Source organism: Scyliorhinus torazame, chromosome 6, assembly GCF_047496885.1.
Source record: "Scyliorhinus torazame isolate Kashiwa2021f chromosome 6, sScyTor2.1, whole genome shotgun sequence".
Taxonomy (NCBI): Eukaryota; Metazoa; Chordata; class Chondrichthyes; order Carcharhiniformes; family Scyliorhinidae; genus Scyliorhinus; species Scyliorhinus torazame.
This window is the reverse complement of record NC_092712.1, coordinates 4,251,997-4,272,730: the sequence shown is the minus strand read 5'-3', so window position 1 is coordinate 4,272,730 and position 20,734 is coordinate 4,251,997. Positions and strand designations below refer to the sequence as shown.

Here is a 20,734-nt window from a genome sequence, read left to right as displayed (position 1 = left end):
ACGCGTCCCATACAGCACACACACACCCACGCGTCCCATACAGCACACACCCACGCGTCCCATACAGCACACACCCACGCGTCCCATACAGCACACACACACCCACGCGTCCCATACAGCACACACCCACACGTCCCATACAGCACACACACACGCGTCCCATACAGCACACACCCACGCGTCCCATACAGCACACACACACGCGTCCCATACAGCACACACCCACACGTCCCATACAGCACACACCCACACGTCCCATACAGCACACACCCACGCGTCCCATACAGCACACACCCACACGTCCCATACAGCACACACCCACACGTCCCATACAGCACACACCCACACGTCCCATACAGCACACACACACGCGTCCCATACAGCACACACCCACGCGTCCCATACAGCACACACCCACACGTCCCATACAGCACACACACACGCGTCCCATACAGCACACACACACGCGTCCCATACAGCACACACCCACACGTCCCATACAGCACACACCCACGCGTCCCATACAGCACACACCCACACGTCCCATACAGCACACACCCACACGTCCCATACAGCACACACCCACGCGTCCCAGACAGCACACACACACGCGTCCCATACAGCACACACACACGCGTCCCATACAGCACACACACACGCGTCCCATACAGCACACACCCACGCGTCCCATACAGCACACACACACGCGTCCCATACAGCACACACCCACGCATCCCATACAGCACACACACACGCGTCCCAGACAGCACACACACACGCGTCCCATACAGCACACACACACGCGTCCCATACAGCACTGTCACTGAAGGTTGGCGTGCAGGTACAGCAGTCACTGAAGGTTGGCGTGCAGGTACAGCAGTCACTGAAGGTTGGCGTGCAGGTACAGCAGTCACTGAAGGTGGGCGTGCAGGTACAGCAGTCGCTGAAGGTTGGCGTGCAGGTACAGCAGTTACTGAATGTTGGCGTGCAGGTACAGCAGTCGCTGAAGGTTGGCGTGCAGGTACAGCAGTCACTGAAGGTTGGCGTGCAGGTACAGCAGTCACTGAAGGTTGGCGTGCAGGTACAGCAGTCGCTGAAGGTTGGCGTGCAGGTACAGCAGTCGCTGAAGGTTGGCATGCAGGTACAGCAGTCGCTGAAGGTTGGCGTGCAGGTACAGCAGTCGCTGAAGGTTGGCGTGCAGGTACAGCAGTCACTGAAGGTTGGCGTGCAGGTACAGCAGTCACTGAAGGTTGGCGTGCAGGTACAGCAGTCGCTAACGGTTGGCGTGCAGGGACAGCAGTCGCTGAAGGTTGGCGTGCAGGTACAGCAGTCGCTGAAGGTTGGCGTGCAGGTATAGCAGTCGCTGAAGGTTGGCGTGCAGGTACAGCAGTCACTGAAGGTTGGCGTGCAGGTACAGCAGTCACTGAAGGTTGGCGTGCAGGTACAGCAGTCGCTGAAGGTTGGCGTGCAGGTACAGCAGTCGCTGAAGGTTGGCAGGTACAGCAGTCGCTGAAGGTTGGCGTGCAGGTACAGCAGTCGCTGAAGGTTGGCGTGCAGGTACAGCAGTCGCTGAAGGTGGGCGTGCAGGTACAGCAGTCACTGACGTTGGCGTGCGGGTACAGCAGTCACTGAAGGTTGGCGTGCAGGTACAGCAGTCACTGAAGGTTGGCGTGCAGGTACAGCAGTCACTGAAGGTTGGCGTGCAGGTACAGCAGTCACTGAAGGTTGGCGTGCAGGTACAGCAGTCACTGAAGGTGGGCGTGCAGGTACAGCAGCCACTGAAGGTGGGCGTGCAGGTACAGCAGTCGCTGAAGGTTGGCGTGCAGGTACAGCAATCACTGAAGGTTGGGGTGCAGGTACAGCAGTCACTGAAGGTTGGCGTGCAGGTACAGCAGTCGCTGAAGGTGGGCGTGCAGGTACAGCAGTTACTGAAGGTTGGCGTACAGGTACAGCAGTCACTGAAGGTTGGCGTGCAGGTACAGCAGTCGCTGAAGGTTGGCGTGCAGGTACAGCAGTCACTGACGTTGGCGTGCAGGTACAGCAGCCACTGAAGGTGGGCGTGCAGGTACAGCAGTCACTGAAGGTTGGGGTGCAGGTACAGCAGTCGCTGAAGGTTGGCGTGCAGGTACAGCAGTCGCTGAAGGTTGGCGTGCAGGTACAGCAGTCACTGAAGGTTGGCGTGCAGGTACAGCAGTCGCTGAAGGTGGGCGTGCAGGTACAGCAGTAACTGAAGGTGGGCGTGCAGGTACAGCAGTCGCTGAAGGTGGGCGTGCAGGTACAGCAGTAACTGAAGGTTGGCGTGCAGGTACAGCAGTCGCTGAAGGTTGGCGTGCAGGTACAGCAGTCGCTGAAGGTTGGCGTGCAGGTACAGCAGTCACTGAAGGTGGGCGTGCAGGTACAGCAGTCGCTGAAGGTGGGCGTGCAGGTACAGCAGTCATTGAAGGTTGGCGTGCAGGTACAGCAGTCGCTGAAGGTGGGCGTGCAGGTACAGCAGTCGCTGAAGGTGGGCGTGCAGGTACAGCAGTCCCTGAAGGTTGGTGTGCAGGTACAGCAGTCACTGAAGGTTGGCGTGCAGGTACAGCAGTCGCTGAATGTTGGCGTGCAGGTACAGCAGTCGCTGAAGGTTGGCGTGCAGGTACAGCAGTCCCTGAAGGTTGGTGTGCAGGTACAGCAGTCACTGAAGGTTGGCGTGCAGGTACAGCAGTCGCTGAATGTTGGCGTGCAGGTACAGCAGTCACTGAAGGTTGGCGTGCAGGTACAGCAGTCGCTGAAGTATGGCGTGCAGGTACAGCAGTCACTGAAGGTTGGCGTGCAGGTACAGCAGTCGCTGAAGGTTGGCGTGCAGGTACAGCAGTCGCTGAAGGTTGGCAGGTACAGCAGTCGCTGAAGGTTGGAGTGCAGTTACAGCAGTCGCTGAAGGTTGGCGTGCAGGTACAGCAGTCACTGAAGGTTGGCGTGCATGTACAGCAGTCGCTGAAGGTTGGCGTGCAGGTACAGCAGTCACTGAAGGTTGGCGTGCAGGTACAGCAGTCACTGAAGGTTGGCGTGCAGGTACAGCAGTCGCTGAAGGTTGGCAGGTACAGCAGTCGCTGAAGGTTGGCGTGCAGGTACAGCAGTCACTGAAGGTTGGCGTGCAGGTACAGCAGTCGCTGAAGGTTGGCGTGCAGGTACAGCAGTCACTGAAGGTTGGCGTGCAGGTACAGCAGTCGCTGACGTTGGCGTGCCGGTACAGCAGTCGCTGAAGGTTGGCGTGCAGGTACAGCAGTTGCTGAAGGTTGGCGTGCAGGTACAGCAGTCACTGAAGGTTGGCGTGCAGGTACAGCAGTCACTGAAGGTGGGCGTGCAGGTACAGCAGTCGCTGAAGGTGGGCGTGCAGGTACAGCAGTCGCTGAAGGTTGGCGTGCAGGTACAGCAGTCGCTGAAGGTTGGCGTGCAGGTACAGCAGTCACTGACGTTGGCGTGCGGGTACAGCAGTCACTGAAGGTTGGCGTGCAGGTACAGCAGTCACTGACGTTGGCGTGCGGGTACAGCAGTCACTGAAGGTTGGCGTGCAGGTACAGCAGTCACTGAAGGTTGGCGTGCAGGTACAGCAGTCACTGAAGGTTGGCGTGCAGGTACAGCAGTCACTGAAGGTTGGCGTGCAGGTACAGCAGTCACTGAAGGTGGGCGTGCAGGTACAGCAGCCACTGAAGGTGGGCGTGCAGGTACAGCAGTCACTGAAGGTTGGCGTGCAGGTACAGCAGTCGCTGAAGGTTGGCGTGCAGGTACAGCAGTCACTGACGTTGGCGTGCAGGTACAGCAGCCACTGAAGGTGGGCGTGCAGGTACAGCAGTTGCTGAAGGCGGGCGTGCAGGTACAGCAGTCGCTGAAGGTTGGCGTGCAGGTACAGCAGTCACTGAAGGTTGGCGTGCAGGTACAGCAGTCACTGAAGGCGGGCGTGCAGGTACAGCAGTCGCTGAAGGTTGGCGTGCAGGTACAGCAGTCGCTGAAGGTGGGCGTGCAGGTACAGCAGTCACTGAAGGTGGGCGTGCAGGTACAGCAGTCGCTGAAGGTGGGCGTGCAGGTACAGCAGTCATTGAAGGTTGGCGTGCAGGTACAGCAGTCGCTGAAGGTGGGCGTGCAGGTACAGCAGTCGCTGAAGGTGGGCGTGCAGGTACAGCAGTCGCTGAAGGTTGGCGTGCAGGTACAGCAGTCACTGAAGGTTGGCGTGCAGGTACAGCAGTCGCTGAATGTTGGCGTGCAGGTACAGCAGTCGCTGAAGGTTGGCGTGCAGGTACAGCAGTCACTGAAGGTTGGCGTGCAGGTACAGCAGTCGCTGAAGGTTGGCGTGCAGGTACAGCAGTCGCTGAAGGTTGGCGTGCAGGTACAGCAGTCACTGAAGGTTGGCGTGCAGGTACAGCAGTCACTGAAGGTTGGCGTGCAGGTACAGCAGTCGCTAACGGTTGGCGTGCAGGGACAGCAGTCGCTGAAGGTTGGCGTGCAGGTACAGCAGTCGCTGAAGGTTGGCGTGCAGGTATAGCAGTCGCTGAAGGTTGGCGTGCAGGTACAGCAGTCACTGAAGGTTGGCGTGCAGGTACAGCAGTCACTGAAGGTTGGCGTGCAGGTACAGCAGTCGCTGAAGGTTGGCGTGCAGGTACAGCAGTCGCTGAAGGTTGGCAGGTACAGCAGTCGCTGAAGGTTGGCGTGCAGGTACAGCAGTCACTGAAGGTTGGCGTGCAGGTACAGCAGTCGCTGAAGGTGGGCGTGCAGGTACAGCAGTCACTGAAGGTTGGCGTGCAGGTACAGCAGTCACTGACGTTGGCGTGCGGGTACAGCAGTCACTGAAGGTTGGCGTGCAGGTACAGCAGTCGCTGAAGGTTGGCGTGCAGGTACAGCAGTCACTGAAGTTGGGCGTGCAGGTACAGCAGCCACTGAAGGTGGGCGTGCAGGTACAGCAGTCACTGAAGGTTGGCGTGCAGGTACAGCAGTCGCTGAAGGTTGGCGTGCAGGTACAGCAGTTACTGAAGGTTGGCGTACAGGTACAGCAGTCACTGAAGGTTGGCGTGCAGGTACAGCAGTCGCTGAAGGTTGGCGTGCAGGTACAGCAGTCACTGACGTTGGCGTGCAGGTACAGCAGCCACTGAAGGTGGGCGTGCAGGTACAGCAGTCACTGAAGGTTGGGGTGCAGGTACAGCAGTCGCTGAAGGTTGGCGTGCAGGTACAGCAGTCGCTGAAGGTTGGCGTGCAGGTACAGCAGTCGCTGAAGGTGGGCGTGCAGGTACAGCAGTCACTGAAGGTGGGCGTGCAGGTACAGCAGTCGCTGAAGGTGGGCGTGCAGGTACAGCAGTCATTGAAGGTTGGCGTGCAGGTACAGCAGTCGCTGAAGGTGGGCGTGCAGGTACAGCAGTCGCTGAAGGTGGGCGTGCAGGTACAGCAGTCCCTGAAGGTTGGTGTGCAGGTACAGCAGTCACTGAAGGTTGGCGTGCAGGTACAGCAGTCGCTGAAGGTTGGCGTGCAGGTACAGCAGTCCCTGAAGGTTGGTGTGCAGGTACAGCAGTCACTGAAGGTTGGCGTGCAGGTACAGCAGTCGCTGAAGGTTGGCGTGCAGGTACAGCAGTCGCTGAATGTTGGCGTGCAGGTACAGCAGTCACTGAAGGTTGGCGTGCAGGTACAGCAGTCGCTGAAGTATGGCGTGCAGGTACAGCAGTCACTGAAGGTTGGCGTGCAGGTACAGCAGTCACTGAAGGTTGGCGTGCAGGTACAGCAGTCGCTGAAGGTTGGCGTGCAGGTACAGCAGTCACTGAAGGTTGGCGTGCAGGTACAGCAGTCGCTGAAGGTTGGCAGGTACAGCAGTCGCTGAAGGTTGGAGTGCAGGTACAGCAGTCGCTGAAGGTTGGCGTGCAGGTACAGCAGTCACTGAAGGTTGGCGTGCATGTACAGCAGTCGCTGAAGGTTGGCGTGCAGGTACAGCAGTCACTGAAGGTTGGCGTGCAGGTACAGCAGTCACTGAAGGTTGGCGTGCAGGTACAGCAGTCGCTGAAGGTTGGCAGGTACAGCAGTCGCTGAAGGTTGGCGTGCAGGTACAGCAGTCACTGAAGGTTGGCGTGCAGGTACAGCAGTCACTGACGTTGGCGTGCAGGTACAGCAGTCACTGACGTTGGCGTGCAGGTACAGCAGTCACTGAAGGTGGGCGTGCAGGTACAGCAGTCACTGAAGGTTGGCGTGCAGGTACAGCAGTCACTGAAGGTTGGCGTGCAGGTACAGCAGTCGCTGAAGGTTGGCGTGCAGGTACAGCAGTCACTGAAGGTTGGCGTGCAGGTACAGCAGTCACTGAAGGTTGGCGTGCAGGTGCAGCAGTCGCTGAAGGTTGGCGTGCAGGTACAACAGTCGCTGGAGGTTGGCGTGCAGGTACAGCAGTCACTGAAGGTGGGCGTGCAGGTACAGCAGTCACTGAAGGTTGGCGTGCAGGTACAGCAGTCGCTGGAGGTTGGCGTGCAGGTACAGCAGTCGCTGAAGGTTGGCGTGCAGGTACAGCAGTCGCTGAAGGTTGGCGTGCAGGTACAGCAGTCACTGAAGGTTGGCGTGCAGGTACAGCAGTTGCTGAAGGTTGGCGTGCAGGTACAGCAGTCGCTGAAGGTTGGCGTGCAGGTACAGCAGTCGCTGAAGGTTGGCGTGCAGGTACAGCAGTCACTGAAGGTTGGCGTGCAGGTACAGCAGTCACTGACGTTGGCGTGCGGGTACAGCAGTCACTGAAGGTTGGCGTGCAGGTACAGCAGTCACTGAAGGTTGGCGTGCAGGTACAGCAGTCACTGAAGGTTGGCGTGCAGGTACAGCAGTCACTGAAGGTTGGCGTGCAGGTACAGCAGTCACTGAAGGTGGGCGTGCAGGTACAGCAGCCACTGAAGGTGGGCGTGCAGGTACAGCAGTCACTGAAGGTTGGCGTGCAGGTACAGCAGTCGCTGAAGGTTGGCGTGCAGGTACAGCAGTTACTGAAGGTTGGCGTACAGGTACAGCAGTCACTGAAGGTTGGCGTGCAGGTACAGCAGTCGCTGAAGGTTGGCGTGCAGGTACAGCAGTCACTGACGTTGGCGTGCAGGTACAGCAGCCACTGAAGGTGGGCGTGCAGGTACAGCAGTCACTGAAGGTTGGGGTGCAGGTACAGCAGTCGCTGAAGGTTGGCGTGCAGGTACAGCAGTCGCTGAAGGTTGGCGTGCAGGTACAGCAGTCGCTGAAGGTGGGCGTCCAGGTACAGCAGTCACTGAAGGTGGGCGTGCAGGTACAGCAGTCGCTGAAGGTGGGCGTGCAGGTACAGCAGTCATTGAAGGTTGGCGTGCAGGTACAGCAGTCGCTGAAGGTGGGCGTGCAGGTACAGCAGTCGCTGAAGGTGGGCGTGCAGGTACAGCAGTCCCTGAAGGTTGGTGTGCAGGTACAGCAGTCACTGAAGGTTGGCGTGCAGGTACAGCAGTCGCTGAATGTTGGCGTGCAGGTACAGCAGTCGCTGAAGGTTGGCGTGCAGGTACAGCAGTCCCTGAAGGTTGGTGTGCAGGTACAGCAGTCACTGAAGGTTGGCGTGCAGGTACAGCAGTCGCTGAATGTTGGCGTGCAGGTACAGCAGTCACTGAAGGTTGGCGTGCAGGTACAGCAGTCGCTGAAGTATGGCGTGCAGGTACAGCAGTCACTGAAGGTTGGCGTGCAGGTACAGCAGTCACTGAAGGTTGGCGTGCAGGTACAGCAGTCGCTGAAGGTTGGCGTGCAGGTACAGCAGTCGCTGAAGGTTGGCAGGTACAGCAGTCGCTGAAGGTTGGAGTGCAGGTACAGCAGTCGCTGAAGGTTGGCGTGCAGGTACAGCAGTCACTGAAGGTTGGCGTGCATGTACAGCAGTCGCTGAAGGTTGGCGTGCAGGTACAGCAGTCACTGAAGGTTGGCGTGCAGGTACAGCAGTCACTGAAGGTTGGCGTGCAGGTACAGCAGTCGCTGAAGGTTGGCAGGTACAGCAGTCGCTGAAGGTTGGCGTGCAGGTACAGCAGTCACTGAAGGTTGGCGTGCAGGTACAGCAGTCACTGACGTTGGCGTGCAGGTACAGCAGTCACTGACGTTGGCGTGCAGGTACAGCAGTCGCTGAATGTTGGCGTGCAGGTACAACAGTCGCTGGAGGTTGGCGTGCAGGTACAGCAGTCACTGAAGGTGGGCGTGCAGGTACAGCAGTCACTGAAGGTTGGCGTGCAGGTACAGCAGTCGCTGGAGGTTGGCGTGCAGGTACAGCAGTCACTGAAGGTTGGCGTGCAGGTACAGCAGTTGCTGAAGGTTGGCGTGCAGGTACAGCAGTCACTGAAGGTGGGCGTGCAGGTACAGCAGTTGCTGAAGGTTGGCGTGCAGGTACAGCAGTCGCTGACGTTGGCGTGCAGGTATAGCAGTCACTGAAGGTTGGCGTGCAGGTACAGCAGTCACTGAAGGTGGGCGTGCAGGTACAGCAGTCCCTGACGTTGGCGTGCAGGTACAGCAGTCACTGAAGGTTGGCGTGCAGGTACAGCAGTTGCTGAAGGTTGGCGTGCAGGTACAGCAGTCGCTGAAGGTGGGCGTGCAGCTACAGCAGTCGCTGAAGGTTGGCGTGCAGGCACAGCAGTCCCTGAAGGTTGGCGTGCAGGTACAGCAGTCGCTGAAGGTTGGCGTGCAGGTACAGCAGTCGCTGAAGGTTGGCGTGCAGGTACAGCAGTCACTGAAGGTCGGCGTGCAGGTACAGCAGTCACTGAAGGTTGGCGTGCAGGTACAGCAGTCACTGAAGGTTGGCGTGCAGGTACAGCAGTCGCTGGAGGTTGGCGTGCAGGTACAGCAGGCGGTGAATGTTGGCGTGCAGGTACAGCAGGCGGTGAATGTTGGCGTGTAGGTACAGCAGGCGGTGAAGGTTGGCGTGCAGGTACAGCTGTCGCTGAAGGTTGGCGTGCAGGAACAGCAGTCGCTGAAGGTTGGCGTGCAGGTACAGCAGTCGCTGAAGGTTGGCGTGCAGGTACAGCAGGCGGTGAATGTTGGCGTGCAGGTACAGCAGTCGCTGAAGGTTGGCGTGCAGGTACAGCAGTCACTGAAGGTTGGCGTGCAGGTACAGCAGTCACTGAAGGTTGGCGTGCAGGTACAGCAGTCGCTGAAGGTTGGCGTGCAGGTACAGCAGTCGCTGAAGGTTGGCGTGCAGGTACAGAAGTCACTGAAGGTTGGCATGCAGGTACAGCAGTCGCTGAAGGTTGGCGTGCAGGTACAGCAGTCGCTGAAGGTGGGCGTGCAGGTACAGCAGTCGCTGAAGGTTGGCGTGCAGGTACAGCAGTCGCTGAAGGTTGGCGTGCAGGTACAGCAGTCACTGAAGGTGGGCGTGCAGGTACAGCAGTCGCTGAAGGTTGGCGTGCGCGTACAGCAGTCACGGAAGGTTGGCATGGAGGTACAGCAGTCACTGAAGGTTGGCGTGCAGGTACAGCAGTCACTGAAGGTTGGCGTGCAGGTACAGCAGTCGCTGAAGGTTGGCGTGCGGGTACAGCAGTCACTGGAGGTTGGCGTGCAGGTACAGCAGTCACTGAAGGTTGGCGTGCAGGTACAGCAGTCGCTGAAGGTTGGCGTGCAGGTACAGCAGGCGGTGAAGGTTGGCGTGCAGGTACAGCAGTCACTGAAGGTTGACGTGCAGGTACAGCAGTCACTGAAGGTTGGCGTGCAGGTACAGCAGTTGCTGAAGGTTGCCGTGCAGGTACAGCAGTCGCTGAAGGGTGGCGTGCAGGTACAGCAGTCGCTGAAGGTTGGCGTGCAGGTACAGCAGTCGCTGAAGGTTGGCGTGCAGGTACAGCAGTCGCTGAAGGTTGACGTGCAGGTACAGCAGTCGCTGAAGGTTGGCGTGCAGGTACAGCAGTCGCTGAAGGTTGGCGTGCGGGTACAGCAGTCCCTGAAGGTTGGCGTGCAGGTACAGCAGTCGCTGAAGGTGGGCGTGCAGGTACAGCAGTCGCTGAAGGTGGGCGTGCAGGTACAGCAGTCACTGAAGGTTGGCGTGCAGGTACAGCAGTCACTGAAGGTTGGCGTGCGGGTACAGCAGTCACTGAAGGTTGGCAGGTACAGCAGTCGCTGACATTGGCGTACAGGTACAGCAGTCACTGAAGGTTGGCGTGCAGGTACAGCAGTCACTGAAGGTTGGCGTGCAAGTACAGCAGTCGCTGAAGGTGGGCGTGCAGGTACAGCAGTCGCTGAAGGTGGGCGTGCAGGTACAGCAGTCGCTGAAGGTTGGCGTGCAGGTACAGCAGTCGCTGAAGGTTGGCGTGCAGGTACAGCAGGCGCTGAAGGTTGGCAGGTACAGCAGTCGCTGAAGGTTGGCGTGCAGGTACTGCAGTCACTGAAGGTTGGCGTGCAGGTACAGCAGTCACTGAAGGTTGGCGTGCAGGTACAGCAGTCGCTGACGTTGGCATGCTGGTACAGCAGTCGCTGAAGGTTGGCATGCAGGTACAGCAGTCGCTGAAGGTTGGCGTGCAGGTACAGCAGTCGCTGAAGGTTGGCGTGCAGGTACAGCAGTCGCTGAAGGTTGGCGTGCGGGTACAGCAGTCACTGAAGGTGGGCGTGCAGGTACAGCAGTCGCTGAAGGTTGGCGTGCAGGTACAGCAGTCACTGAAGGTTGGCGTGCAGGTACAGCAGTCGCTGAAGGTTGGCGTGCAGGTACAGCAGTCGCTGAAGGTTGGCGTGCAGGTACAGCAGTCGCTGAAGGTGGGCGTGCAGGTACAGCAGTAACTGAAGGTTGGCGTGCGGGTACAGCAGTCACTGAAGGTGGGCGTGCAGGTACAGCAGTCGCTGAAGGTTGGCGTGCAGGTACAGCAGTCGCTGAAGGTTGGCGTGCAGGTACAGCAGTCACTGAAGGTTGGCGTGCAGGTACAGCAGTCGCTGAAGGTTGGCGTGCAGGTACAGCAGTCGCTGAAGGTTGGCGTGCAGGTACAGCAGTCGCTGAAGGTCGGCGTGCAGGTACAGCAGTCGCTGAAGGTTGGCGTGCAGGTACAGCAGTCGCTGAAGGTTGGCGTGCAGGTACAGCAGTCGCTGAAGGTGGGCGTGCAGGTACAGCAGTCGCTGAAGGTTGGCGTGCAGGTACAGCAGTCACTGAAGGTTGGCGTGCAGGTACAGCAGTCACTGAAGGTGGGCGTGCAGTTACAGCAGTCGCTGAAGGTTGGCGTGCAGGTACAGCAGTCGCTGAAGGTTGGCGTGCAGGTACAGCAGTCGCTGAAGGTTGGCGTGCAGGTACAGCAGTCACTGAAGGTGGGCGTGCAGGTACAGCAGTCGCTGAAGGTTGACGTGCAGGTACAGCAGTCGCTGAAGGTGGGCGTGCAGGTACAGCAGTCGCTGAAGGTTGGCGTGCAGGTACAGCAGTCGCTGAAGGTTGGCGTGCGGGTGCAGCAGTCCCTGAAGGTTGGCGTGCAGGTACAGCAGTCGCTGAAGGTGGGCGTGCAGGTACAGCAGTCACTGAAGGTTGGCGTGCAGGTACAGCAGTCGCTGAAGGTTGGCGTGCAGGTACAGCAGTCGCTGAAGGTTGGCAGGTACAGCAGTCGCTGACATTGGCGTACAGGTACAGCAGTCACTGAAGGTTGGCGTGCAGGTACAGCAGTCACTGAAGGTTGGCGTGCAAGTACAGCAGTCGCTGAAGGTGGGCGTGCAGGTACAGCAGTCGCTGAAGGTGGGCGTGCAGGTACAGCAGTCGCTGAAGGTTGGCGTACAGGTACAGCAGTCGCTGAAGGTTGGCGTGCAGGTACAGCAGCCACTGAAGGTTGGCGTGCAGGTACAGCAGTCGCTGAAGGTTGGCGTGCAGGTACAGCAGTCACTGAAGGTTGGCGTGCAGGTACAGCAGTCGCTGAAGGTTGGCGTGCAGGTACAGCAGGCGCTGAAGGTTGGCAGGTACAGCAGTCGCTGAAGGTTGGCGTGCAGGTACTGCAGTCACTGAAGGTTGGCGTGCAGGTACAGCAGTCACTGAAGGTTGGCGTGCAGGTACAGCAGTCGCTAACGGTTGGCGTGCAGGTACAGCAGTCGCTGACGTTGGCATGCAGGTACAGCAGTCGCTGAAGGTTGGCATGCAGGTACAGCAGTCGCTGAAGGTTGGCGTGCAGGTACAGCAGTCGCTGAAGGTTGGCGTGCAGGTACAGCAGTCGCTGAAGGTTGGCGTGCAGGTACAGCAGTCGCTGAAGGTTGGCGTGCAGGTACAGCAGTCACTGAAGGTGGGCGTGCAGGTACAGCAGTCGCTGAAGGTTGGCGTGGAGGTACAGCAGTCACTGAAGGTTGGCGTGCAGGTACAGCAGTCGCTGAAGGTTGGCGTGCAGGTACAGCAGTCGCTGAAGGTGGGCGTGCAGGTACAGCAGTCGCTGAAGGTTGGCGTGCAGGTACAGCAGTCGCTGAAGGTTGGCGTGCAGGTACAGCAGTCGCTGAAGGTTGGTGTGCAAGTACAGCAGTCGCTGAAGGTTGGCAGGTACAACAGTCGCTGACATTGGCGTACAGGTACAGCAGTCACTGAAGGTTGGCGTGCAGGTACAGCAGTCACTGAAGGTTGGCGTGCAAGTACAGCAGTCGCTGAAGGTGGGCGTGCAGGTACAGCAGTCGCTGAAGGTGGGCGTACAGGTACAGCAGTCGCTGAAAGTTGGCGTGCAGGTACAGCAATCGCTGAAGGTTGGCGTGCAGGACAGCAGTCACTGAAGGTTGGCGTGCAGGTACAGCAGTCGCTGAAGGTTGGCGTGCAGGTACAGCAGGCGCTGAAGGTTGGCAGGTACAGCAGTCGCTGAAGGTTGGCGTGCAGGTACTGCAGTCACTGAAGGTTGGCGTGCAGGTACAGCAGTCACTGAAGGTTGGCGTGCAGGTACAGCAGTCGCTAACGGTTGGCGTGCAGGTACAGCAGTCGCTGACGTTGGCATGCAGGTACAGCAGTCGCTGAAGGTTGGCATGCAGCTACAGCAGTCGCTGAAGGTTGGCGTGCAGGTACAGCAGTCGCTGAAGGTTGGCGTGCAGGTACAGCAGTCGCTGAAGGTTGGCGTGCAGGTACAGCAGTCACTGAAGGTGGGCGTGCAGGTACAGCAGTCGCTGAAGGTTGGCGTGCAGGTACAGCAGTCACTGAAGGTTGGCGTGCAGGTACAGCAGTCGCTGAAGGTTGGCGTGCAGGTACAGCAGTCGCTGAAGGTGGGCGTGCAGGTACAGCAGTCGCTGAAGGTGGGCGTGCAGGTACAGCAGTCGCTGAAGGTTGGCGTGCAGGTACAGCAGTCGCTGAAGGTTGGCGTGCAGGTACAGCAGTCGCTGAAGGTTGGCGTGCAGGTACAGCAGTCGCTGAAGGTTGGCGTGCAGGTACAGCAGTCGCTGAAGGTTGGCGTGCAGGTACAGCAGTCGTTGAAGGTTGGCGTGCAGGTACAGCAGTCGCTGAAGGTTGGCGTGCAGGTACAGCAGTCGCTGAAGGTTGGCGTGCAGGAACAGCAGTCGCTGAAGGTTGGCGTGCAGGTACAGCAGTCGCTGAAGGTTGGCGTGCAGGTACAGCAGTCGCTGAAGGTGGGCGTGCAGGTACAGCAGTCGCTGAAGGTTGGCGTGCAGGTACAGCAGTCGCTGAAGGTTGGCGTGCGGGTACAGCAGTCCCTGAAGGTTGGCGTGCAGGTACAGCAGTCACTGAAGGTGGGCGTGCAGGTACAGCAGTCGCTGAAGGTGGGCGTGCAGGTACAGCAGTCACTGAAGGTTGGCGTGCAGGTACAGCAGTCACTGAAGGTTGGCGTGCGGGTACAGCAGTCACTGAAGGTTGGCAGGTACAGCAGTCGCTGACATTGGCGTACAGGTACAGCAGTCACTGAAGGTTGGCGTGCAGGTACAGCAGTCACTGAAGGTTGGCGTGCAAGTACAGCAGTCGCTGAAGGTGGGCGTGCAGGTACAGCAGTCGCTGAAGGTGGGCGTGCAGGTACAGCAGTCGCTGAAGGTTGGCGTACAGGTACAGCAGTCGCTGAAGGTTGGCGTGCAGGTACAGCAGTCGCTGAAGGTTGGCGTGCAGGACAGCAGTCACTGAAGGTTGGCGTGCAGGTACAGCAGTCGCTGAAGGTTGGCGTGCAGGTACAGCAGGCGCTGAAGGTTGGCAGGTACAGCAGTCGCTGAAGGTTGGCGTGCAGGTACTGCAGTCACTGAAGGTTGGCGTGCAGGTACAGCAGTCACTGAAGGTTGGCGTGCAGGTACAGCAGTCGCTAACGGTTGGCGTGCAGGTACAGCAGTCGCTGACGTTGGCATGCAGGTACAGCAGTCGCTGAAGGTTGGCGTGCAGGTACAGCAGTCGCTGAAGGTTGGCGTGCAGGTACAGCAGTCGCTGAAGGTTGGCGTGCAGGTACAGCAGTCACTGAAGGTGGGCGTGCAGGTACAGCAGTCGCTGAAGGTTGGCGTGCAGGTACAGCAGTCACTGAAGGTTGGCGTGCAGGTACAGCAGTCGCTGAAGGTTGGCGTGCAGGTACAGCAGTCACTGAAGGTGGGCGTGCAGGTACAGCAGTCGCTGAAGGTTGGCGTGCAGGTACAGCAGTCACTGAAGGTGGGCGTGTAGGTACAGCAGTCGCTGAAGGTGGGCGTGCAGGTACAGCAGTCGCTGAAGGTTGGCGTGCAGGTACAGCAGTCACTGAAGGTTGGCGTGCAGGTACAGCAGTCGCTGAAGGTGGGCGTGCAGGTACAGCAGTCGCTGAAGGTTGGCGTGCAGGTACAGCAGTCGCTGAAGGTTGGCGTGCAGGTACAGCAGTCGCTGACGTTGGCGTGCAGGTACAGCAGTCACTGAAGGTTGGCGTGCAGGTACAGCAGTCACTGAAGGTGGGCGTGCAGGTACAGCAGTCACTGAAGGTGGGCGTGCAGGTACAGCAGTCACTGAAGGTGGGCGTGCAGGTACAGCAGTCACTGAAGGTGGGCGTGCAGGTACAGCAGTCGCTGAAGGTTGGCGTGCAGGTACAGCAGTCGCTGACGTTGGCGTGCAGGTACAGCAGTCACTGAAGGTTGGCGTGCAGTTACAGCAGTCACTGAAGGTTGGCGTGCAGGTACAGCAGTCGCTGAAGGTTGGCGTGCAGGTACAGCAGTCGCTGAAGGTTGGCGTGCAGGTACAGCAGTCGCTGAAGGTGGGCGTGCAGGTACAGCAGTCACTGAAGGTGGGCGTGCAGGTACAGCAGTCGCTGAAGGTTGGCAGGTACAGCAGGCGGTGAGGAAAGCTAATGGCACGCTGGCCTTCACAGTGAGAGGATTTGAGTACAGGAGCAGAGATGTCTTGCTGCAGGTATACAGGGCCTTGGTGAGGCCACACCTTGGGTATTGCGTGCAGTTCTGGTCTCCGAGTTTGAGGAGGAGACATTCTTGCTGTTGAGGGTGTCCAGCGGAGGTTCACCAGACTAATTCCCGGGATGGCAGGACTGTCAGATGAAGAAAGACTGGATCGACTGGGCTTGTACTCACTGGAGTTTAGAAGAATGAGAGGGAATCTCATAGAAACATATAAAATCCTGATGGGACCGGACCGGTTAGATGTGGGAAGAATGTTCCCGATGTTGGGGACGTCCAGAACTCGGGGTCACAGCCTGAGAATAAGGGGTCAGCCATTCAGGACTGAGATGAGGAAGAACTTCTTCTCTCAGAGAGGTGTGACCGTGTGGAATTCCCCACCACAGAAAGCTGCTGGGACCGGTTCATTGGATATATTCAAGAGGGAGCTGGGCGTGGAACTTGCGGCTAAAGGGATCAAGGCGGATGGGGAGACAGCGGGAGTGGGATACTGAATTGGATGATCACCATGATCACATTGAATGGGGGAGCAGCTCGAAGGGCCGAATGGCCCCCTCCCCCTCCTCCTCCTATTGTCTATGTTTCTATACAGCACATCCACACACAATCCATACAGCACACCCCCACACAATCCATACAGCACACCCACACACAATCCTTACAGCACATCCACACACAATCCATACAGCACACCCACACACAATCCATACAGCACACCCACACAATCCATACAGCACACCCCCACACAATGCATACAGCACACCCACACACAATCCATACAGCACACCCACACACAATCCATACAGCACACCCCCACACAATCCATACAGCACACCCACACACAATCCATATAGCACTCCACACAATCCATACAGCACACCCACACACAATCCATACAGCACACCCACACAATCCATACAGCACACCCCCACACAATCCATACAGCACACCCACACACAATCCATACAGCACACCCACACAATCCATACAGCACACCCCCACACAATCCATACAGCACACCCACACACAATCCATACAGCACACCCCCACACAATCCATACAGCACACCCACACACAATCCATATAGCACTCCACACAATCCATACAGCACACCCACACACAATCCATACAGCACACCCACACAATCCATACAGCACACCCCCACACAATCCATACAGCACACCCACACACAATCCATACAGCACACCCACACAATCCATACAGCACACCCACCCTCACACAATCCATACGGCACACCCACCCACACACAATCCATACAGCACACCCACACACAATCCATACAGCACACCCACACAATCCATACAGCACACCCACCCACACACAATCCATACAGCACACCCACACACAATCCATACAGCACACCCACACACACACAATCCATACAGCACACCCACACACAATCCATACAGCACACCCACACACACACAATCCATACGGCACACCCACACACAATCCATACAGCACACCCACCCACACACAATCCATACAGCACACCCACACACAATCCATACAGCACACCCACACACACACAATCCATGCGGCACACCCACACACAATCCATACAGCACACCCACACACAATCCATACAGCACACCCACCCACAATCCATACGGCACACCCACCCACAATCCATTCAGCACACCCACACAAAATCCACACAGCACACCCACCCACAATCTATACAGCACACCCACCCACACACAATCCATACGGCACACCCACACACAATCCATACGGCACACCCACACACAATCCATACGGCACACCCACACACAATCCATACAGCACACCAACACACAATCCATACAAGCACACCCACCCACAATCCATACAGCACACCCACCCACACACAATCCATACGGCACACCCACCCACAATCCATACAGCACACCCACACACAATCCATACAGCACACCCACACACAATCCATACAGCACACCCACACACAATCCATACAGCACACCCACACACAATCCATACAGCAACCCCACACAATCCATACAGCGTACCCACACACAATCCATACGGCACACCCACACACAATCCATACAGCACACCCACACACAATCCATACAGCACACCCACACAATCCATACGGCACACCCACACAATCCATACGGCACAACCACACACAATCCATACGGCACACCCACACACAATCCATACAGCACACCCACACACAATCCATACAGCACACCCACACACAATCCATACAGCACACCCACACACAATCCATACAGCACTCCACACAATCCATACAGCACTCCACACAATCCATACAGCACTCCACACAATCCATACATCACTCCACACAATCCATACAGCACACCCACACACAATCCATACAGCACACCCACACACAGTCCATACAGCACACACACACACAATCCATACAGCACGCCCACACATAATCCATACAGCACACCCACACAATCCATACAGCACACCCACCCACGCACAATCCATACGGCACACCCACCCACAATCCATACAGCACACCCACACAATCCACACGGCACACCCACACACGATCCATACGGCACACCCACACAATCCATACAGCACACCCACACACAATCCATACAGCACACCCACACATAATCCATACGGCACACCCACACAATCCATACGGCACACCCACACACAATCCATACAGCACACCCACACACAATCCATACAGCACACCCACACACGATCCATACGGCACACCCACACAATCCATACAGCACACCCACACAATCCATACAGCACACCCACACACAATCCATACAGCACACCAACACAATCCATACAGCACACCAACACAATCCATACAGCACACGCACACACAATCCATACAGCACACCCACACAGCACTCCCACACAATCCATGCAGCAAACCCACACACAATCCATACAGCACACCCACACACAATCGATACAGCACACCCACCCACACACAATCCATACGGCACACCCACACACAATCCATACAGCACACCCACACACAATCCATACAGCACACCCACACACAATCCATACAGCACTCCACACAATCCATACAGCACTCCACACAATCCATACAGCACACCCACACACAATCCATACAGCACACCCACACAGTCCATACAGCACACCCACACACAGTCCATACAGCACACACACAATCCATACAGCACACCCACACATAATCCATACAGCACACCCACACAGTCCATACAGCACACCCACCCACGCACAATCCATACGGCACACCCACCCACAATCCATACAGCACACCCACACAATCCACACGGCACACCCACACACGATCCATACGGCACACCCACACAATCCATACAGCACACTCACACAATCCATACAGCACACCCACACATAATCCATACAGCACACCCACACAATCCATACGGCACACCCACACACAATCCATACAGCACACCCACACACAATCCATACAGCACACCCACACACGATCCATATGGCACACCCACACAATCCATACAGCACACCCACACACAATCCATACAGCACACCCACAATCCATACAGCACACCAACACAATCCATACAGCACACCAACACAATCCATACAGCACACCAACACAATCCATACAGCACACACACACACAATCCATACAGCACACCCACACAATCCATACAGCACTCCACACAATCCATACAGCACTCCCACACAATCCATACAGCAAGCCCACACACAATCCATACAGCACACCCACACACAATCTATACAGCACACCCACCCACAATCCATACGGCACACCCACACACAATCCATACAGCACACCCACCCACGCAATCCATACGGCACACCCACCCACAATCCATACGGCACACCCACACAATCCATACGGCACGCCCACCCACAATCCATAGAGCACACCCAACCACAATCCATACAGCACAACCACCCACACACAATCCATACGGCACACCCACACACAATCCATACAGCACACCCACCCATAATCCATACAGCACACCCACACACAATCCATACAGCACACCCACACACAATCCATACAGCACACCCACACACAATCCATACAGCAAACCCACACACAATCCATACAGCACATCCACACACAATCCATACAGCACACCCACACACAATCCATACAGCACACCCACACACAATCCATACAGCACACACACACAATCCATACGGCACACCCATACACAATCCATACGGCACACCCACACACAATCCATACAGCACACCCACACACAATCCATACAGCACACCCACACACAATCCATACAGCACACCCACACACAATCCATACAGCACACCCACACAATCCATACGGCACACCCACACAATCCATACGGCACAACCACACACAATCCATACAGCACACCGACACAATACATACAGCACACCCACACAATCCATACAGCACACCCACACACAATCCATACAGCACACCCACACACAATCCATACAGCACACCCACACACAATCCATACAACACACCCACACAATCCATACAGCACACCCACACACAATCCATACAACACACACACACACAATCCATACAGCACACCCACACAATCCATACAGCACACCCACACAATCCATACAATACACCCACACACAATCCATACAGCACATCATATTCCAAAACCCCAACGCCTCCAATCCCACATAGGACAACCTACATGCCTCACAAACAGTACAACCACATCAAATATCCCACGCTGCTTATACCGTACACTGAATGTGCACAGCCCACACAGTCCAAACACCCACACAGCCAAAAATCCACATCCACCTCATGTCCCCACACCTCGCACCCGCTAAGTCCCACAAACATGGTACGCAGGCACGCATTCTGCACACAGACGCATAAGACAATCATACAGACCACACACGTACTTGCGGACACACCCCCCAGAAGCAGACAGCATGTAAAAACTAGCACACTGCCCAGCAGCAGGTGAAGTCGAGGGGGAAGGTTTGAGGGGAGCGTGTGACCAAAGGAGGAGAGAGGAATAAATCTCCAATGTTGCGGGAAGCAGAGACCTCAGGAGTTTAATAACTGCACTAACTGAAGAATTTGAGAGCCCAGAGAACTGGTCAAACAGCAAACACCAATTCTTTAGTTCAAACATTTTGATAGGTTTTGAAGGAGATGCAGAGACTGTGAAAGAATAGATCGCTGTGTGGGAGAGGTAATCAGCGTTCTCAATGTCCGGTGCAAATCACTGTAAACAATAACTGGGGAATCTCCCCGTACTCCCCATGTCCTCCATGTGTCGCAGGTGAAGCTAAAATAAGAAACTTTGAATTTCTTCAGGTTGGACATAAAGAAATTCTCTGGGAGTGCAATCAGGTGTCCAGAATGCGAATGGTGTTGCCATAAACAGCCATCGGCAGCACCCTAGCCGCCTGTTTCCACGGTGCCCGTCTGCGAGACGGTGTCGATGCAGCAGGACAGGCTGACAGCTCAGTGCAGGATTATGCAACGGCAAAAGTGGAT

The 20,734-nt window shown here is 56.8% G+C and overlaps 1 protein-coding gene across 1 annotated transcript in view; it reads right to left on the bottom strand.

Moving 5' to 3' along the window:
* LOC140425665 (protein scribble homolog) overlaps positions 1-20,734 on the bottom strand; it is a gene marked incomplete at its 5' end in the record, with an annotated part of 1,618,068 nt that overhangs the window by 513,458 nt on the left and 1,083,876 nt on the right.